Below are 6,107 nucleotides of genomic sequence, written 5' to 3' on the forward strand. Positions count from 1 at the left end.
TTAGACATAAATCTTGACAGCAATTATTCTTTGACTTTATAAAATTTGCTTGATCAAAATCTCTACCAGTTTTACATCTTTTGGTGCATTTGGTGGGAAAACCGCTAGTTATCTATTTAAAACAAAAGCAAAATAACTTTTCCTAAATATATATTTTATACAATTTTATTGACCCTATATAGCTATAATTTTGGAATAAATGTAAACTATTAGATTACAAGCATTTTCAAGGATTAAAGTTCAATCTTGGATTATCTCAGTAATCAAGATTGTGGTGAAAGAAAATGTAAGAAAAAATATATGTTGATAGCAGAAAGATACATCAAAATGTGTGAAATACAAAACAAAATAAAAACAAAACAAACAAAAAAAAGAAACCCAAAACATGGATAGCCACATGCAAACAAACAAAAAAAATGTGACAGAGACCTTACCCCCTTAAAAAAAAAAAAAAAAAAATTAAAAATTTTATTACACACCTAAGTGTAAAGCACAAAACTAAAAGACAACATAGGAGTTAACCTAGATGACCTTAGATATAGTGATGGCTTTATATATTTAACAGCAAAAGTATGATCATGAAAGAAATAGCAGATATGCTAGTTCAGTTCAGTCGTTCAGTCGTGTCTGAATCTTTGCAACCCCATGAATCACAGCACGCCAGGCCTCCCTGGCCATCACCAACTCCCGGAGTTCACTCAAACTCATGTCCATTGAGTCGGTGACACCATGCAGGCATCTCATCCTCTGTCATCTCCTTCTCATCCTGCCTCCAATCCCTCCCAGTGTCAGGGTCTTTTCCAATGAGTCAACCCTTAGCATGAGGTGGCCAAAGTATTGGAGTTTCAGCTTTAGCATCAGTCCTCCCAAAGAACACCCAGGACTAATCTCCTTTAGAATGGACTGGTTGGATCTCCTTGCAGTCCAAGGGACTCTCAAGAGTCTTCTCCAACACCACAGTTCAAAAGCATCAATTCTTTGGTGCTCAGCTTTCTTCACAGTCCAACTCTCACATCCATACATGACCACTGGAAAAACCATAGCCTTGACTAGATGGACCTTTGTTGGCAAAGTAATGTCTCTGCTTTTGAATATGCTATCTAGGTTGGTCATAACTTTCCTTCCAAGGAGTAAGTGTCTTAATTTCATGGCTGCAATCACCATCTGCAGTGATTTTTGAGCCCCCCAAAAATGAAGTCTGACACTGTTTCTACTGTTTCCCTATCTATTTCCCATGAAGTGATGGGACCAGATGCCATGATCTTCATTTTCTGAATGTTGAGCTTTAAGCCAACTTTTTCACTCTCCTCTTTCACTTTCATCAAGAGGCTTTTGAGTTCCTCTTCACTTTCTGCCATAAGGGTGGTGTCATCTGCATATCTAGACGTCATTAAAATTAAAAAAAGAAAAAAGCCGCCAAGTAAAAGACAATGTGATGAGAATTAGAAGCCATGCCATATACTGGGAGCAAATATTTCTGAAAGACATATACATCTAAAAGACGCATTCAGCTGAGTAGATGATCCCACAGCATTCTCCAGGTCAGCTGCCCTCTGCCATCAGCTCTCCAGGCGATTTTCTCTGTGCCTGCACTCTCCCCTCCTGCCTTCATCTCCTTAAGAAAGTGTCCAGAAAATTAAACCCATACACAGGAAAACATACACAATCCATCAAAAAAAAAAAAAAAAAAAATCAGGGAGCTGGAGCAGGCAGAAGAGTAAGAGAGCACAGGCACAGGAGAGAGGACTCAGCCATTCTTGGAGGAAGAATGGTACAGGCAGAGGGAGGCTGGGGTTGGCGGGAACCCGGACTCAGGTCTCATAGCCCCCAGGAGCCTCCTTCATAGACCCAGGGATCCTGAAAGGGGCTACCTCAGCTTAGGATGGGCAACTGTGCCAAGTCTCCACTGGTCTGTCTCTCAAGGAAGATGTGCCAAGAGGAGACCAGCTACACAGTGATGCAGATGAGTGAGGAGGGGCTGGCAGCCAGTGTGAGCTTCGCAGGCCCCTCTTGATGCTGGCTCAGAACTGCTCAGTCATGCACAACCTGCTGGGCCCAGCCTTCATCTTCCTGCATAAGGGCTTTGCAGAGAACAGGCAGCCTGACAGATCTCTGTGGCCAGAGGAGATTGAAGAGCTCAGGGAGACCATCAGAAAATTTGACAAGGACGAAGATGGCTACGTCAACTGCCGGGACCCGGGTAACTGCATGCGCACCATGGGTTACATGCCCACCTAGATGGAGCTCATCGAGCTGTCTCAGCAGATCAATATGAACCGGGGTGACCACTTGGATTTTGATGACTTTGTGGAACTAATGGGACCTAAACTCCTGGCGGAGACAGTAGATATAATTGGAGTAAAGGAACTGTGAGATGCCTTCGGAGAGTTTGACACCAATGGTGACAGGGAGATAAGCACCAGTGAGTTACCAGAGGCCATGAGGAAACTCCTGGGCCATCAGGTGGGACACCGAGACATAGAGCAAATTATCCAAGTTGTGGACCTCAGTGAGGATGTGGAGCAACTGGAGTTCTCATTGATTCCTAGAGGGGATGCAAAAAGGTACCTTTGGAAGACAGTTTGCAGTTTCTAATAAGACTAAACGAGCTATTTTCATATAATCCAGCAATTGTTTGATATTTACCCAAAGGGCTTGAAAATGTTATATCCATGCAAAAGTTTGCACGTGGGTGTTTTATCACTATTTTCAAGCCCTCCCCACAATAAAAAAGATAATAAAGAAATTTATGTCAAAATGTGTGAAAATCCAGAAAAAAATAGATTTATTTCTTTGAGTAATAAAACTTTGGTAAGTTTTAGCTTACCAAAACTGAGAAGAAGAAATAAAAAGTATGGGTAATTTCTTACCTGTTGAATTTTTAGTTTAAAAGTCTCCCATTCATAAAAACTACAAACATTAAATGAAGATATAATACAAATATTAGTTAAGATTTAAAAACAGTATAACTCTGATACTAACCTGAGGATATTATACTTATAGGAACATTAAAGGAAAATAAACCCCATGAACTTAGATACAAAGTCTCATGAACAAAACTTTAGCAAATTGAATTGTTATAATAAATATATCTGATTTATTCCAAGAATACAAGCTTTGTTATTCAAAACAATGTGATTACCTATTACAAAGAGAAAACGGAATAGAAAATGTATGGTTATCTCAAAAAAGAATAAAATTCATTTGATTAAATTATCATTTTTTTAAAAGACACTCAGCACACTAGTCTGGCAAATTTGGCCTTGGAATACGGAATGAAGCAGGGCAAAGACTAATAGAGTTTTGCCAAGAAAATGCACTGGTCATAGCAAACACCCTCTTTCAACAACACAAGAGAAGACTCTACACATGGACATCACCAGATGGTCAACACCGGAATCAGATTATGTTCTTTGCAGCCAAAGATGGAGAAGCTCTATACAGTCAACAAAAACAAGACCAGGAGCTGACTGGGGCTCAGATCATGAACTCCTTATTACCAAATTCAGACTTAAATTGAAGAAAGTAGGGAAAATCACTAGACCATTCAAGTATGAACTAAATCAAATCCCTTATGATTATACAGTGGAAGTGAGAAATAGATTTAAGGGCCTAGATCTGATAGATAGAGTGCCTGATGAACTATGGAATGAGGTTCATGACATTGTACAGGAGACAGGGATCAAGAACATCCCCATGGAAAAGAAATGCAGAAAAGCAAAATGGCTATCTGGGGAGGCCTTACAAATAGCTGTGAAAAGAAGAGAAGTGAAAAGCAAAGGAGAAAAGGAAAAATATAAGCATCTGAATGCAGAGTTCCAAAGAATAGCAAGAAGAGATAAGAAAGCCTTCCTCAGCAATCCATGCAAAGAAATAGAGGAAAACAACAGAATGGGAAAGACTAGAGATCTCTTCAAGAAAATTAGAGATACCAAGGGAACATTTCATGCAAAGATGGGCTCGATAAAGGACAGAAATGGTATGGACCTAACAGAAGCAGAAGATATTAAGAAGAGGTGGCAAGAATACACAGAAGAACTGTACAAAAAAGATCTTCCCGACCCAGATAATCATGATGGTGTGATCACTGACCTAGAACCAGATATCCTGGAATGTGAAGTCAAGTGGGCCTTAGAAAGCATCACTATGAACAAAGGTAGTGGAGGTGATGGAATTCCAGTTGAGCTATTTCAAATCCTGAAAGATGATGCTGTGAAAGTGCTGCACTCAATATACCAGCAATTTTGGAAAACTCAGCAGTGGCCACAGGACTGGAAAAGGTCAGTTTTCATTCCAATCCCAAAGAAAGGCAATGCCAAAGAATGCTCAAACTGCCGCACAATTCCACTCATCTCACATGCTGGTAAAGTAATGCTCAAAATTCTCCAAGCCAGGCTTCAGCAATACATGAACTGTGAACTTCCTGATGTTCAAGCTGGTTAGAAAAGGCAGAGAAACCAGAGATCAAATTGCCAACATCTGCTGGATCATGGAAAAAGCAAGAGAGTTCCAGAAAAACATCTATTTCTGCTTTATTGACTATGCCAAGGCCTTTGACTGTGTGGATCACAATAAACTGTGGAAAATTCTGAAAGAGATGGAAATACCAGACCACCTGATCTGCCTCTTGAGAAATCTGTATGCAGGTCAGGAAGCAACAGTTAGAACTGGACATGAAACAACAGACTGGTTCCAAACAGGAAAAGGAGTATGTCAAGGCTGTATATTGTCACCCCACTGATTTAACTTATATGCAGAGTACATCATGAGAAACGCTGGACTAGAAGAAGGACAAGCTGGAATCAAGATTGCCGGGAGAAATATCAGTAACCTCAGATATGCAGATAACACCACCCTTATGGCAGAAAGTGAAGAGGAACTCAAAAGCCTCTTGATGAAAGTGAAAGTGGAGAGTGAAAATGTTGGCTTAAAATTCAACATTCAGAAAACAAAGATCATGGCATCTGGTCCCATCACTTCATGGGAAATAGATGGGGAAACTGTGGAAACAGTGTCAGACTTTATTTTTTTGGGCTCCAAAATCACTGCAGATGGTGACTGCAGCCATGAAATTAAAAGACACTTACTCCTTGGAAGGAAAGTTATGACCAACCTAGATAGCATATTCAAAAGCAGAGACATTACTTTGCCAACAAAGGTCCGTCTAGTCAAGGCTATGGTTTTTCCTGTGGTCATGCATGGATGTGAGAGTTGGACTGTGAAGAAGGCTGAATGCCGAAGAATTGATGCTTTTGAACTGTGGTGTTGGAGAAGACTCTTGAGAGTCCCTTGGACTGCAAGGAGATCCAACCAGTCCATTGTGAAGGAGATCAGCCCAGGGATTTCTTTGGAAGGAATGAGGCTAAAGCTGAAACTCCAGTACTTTGGCCACCTCATGCGAAGAGTGGACTCATTGGAAAAGACTCTGATGCTGGGAAGGATTGGGGGCAAGAGGAGAAGGGGACGACAGAGGATGAGATGGCTGGATGGCATCACTGACTCGATGGACGTGAGTCTGGGTGGACTCCGGGAGTTGGTGATGGACAGGGAAGCCTGGTGTGCTACGATTCATGGTGTCACAAAGAGTCGCACGCGACTGAGCCACTGAACTGAACTGAACAGCACACTAGATATGGAAGCATTCTTAGTCTTTTAAGTTATATCTACAAAACACCTACATCACACTCAATGTTGAAATAGTATTTACTTGCCTTGTGAGGTATACCTAGTATATAAATATTTTATCATGGTAGCAAACTCTATTGTGACTTATGAAATAAATTATTTATTATGGGAATTAGAGCTTCAAAGCTGTAGGAAGATCTGTACATGTAGAATTTGAAGTTGAAATGTGTCAACAACCTATGATTCTGAGAGAATCAGCAAATGCAATCACAGAAGTAGAGCCACACGGGGAACTGAAAGAATTGCATGGAGGAAGCTGTTGTCTCTGAGATCCACAGCTAAATGATTTGTGATAAACAAGAGAACACTCTTCATCAGTGGGCTTAGTCATCAAGAAGATCTATACACTTGGTGGGGATCAAAGATAAGCTTTAATCTGTTAGTCATTTCTGCATCTCTTCTTCAATGAATATAAGAATGTC

At 40.5% G+C, this 6,107-nt stretch overlaps 1 pseudogene; it reads left to right on the forward strand.

The window, feature by feature from the left end:
* The first annotated feature begins 1,481 nt into the window (after nt 1–1,481).
* On the forward strand, nt 1,482–2,595 carry LOC139184488 (calcium-binding protein 1 pseudogene; annotated as a pseudogene).
* Nucleotides 2,596–6,107: the final 3,512 nt, after the last annotated feature.

Source organism: Bos indicus, chromosome 8, assembly GCF_029378745.1.
Source record: "Bos indicus isolate NIAB-ARS_2022 breed Sahiwal x Tharparkar chromosome 8, NIAB-ARS_B.indTharparkar_mat_pri_1.0, whole genome shotgun sequence".
Lineage (NCBI taxonomy): Eukaryota > Metazoa > Chordata > Mammalia > Artiodactyla > Bovidae > Bos > Bos indicus.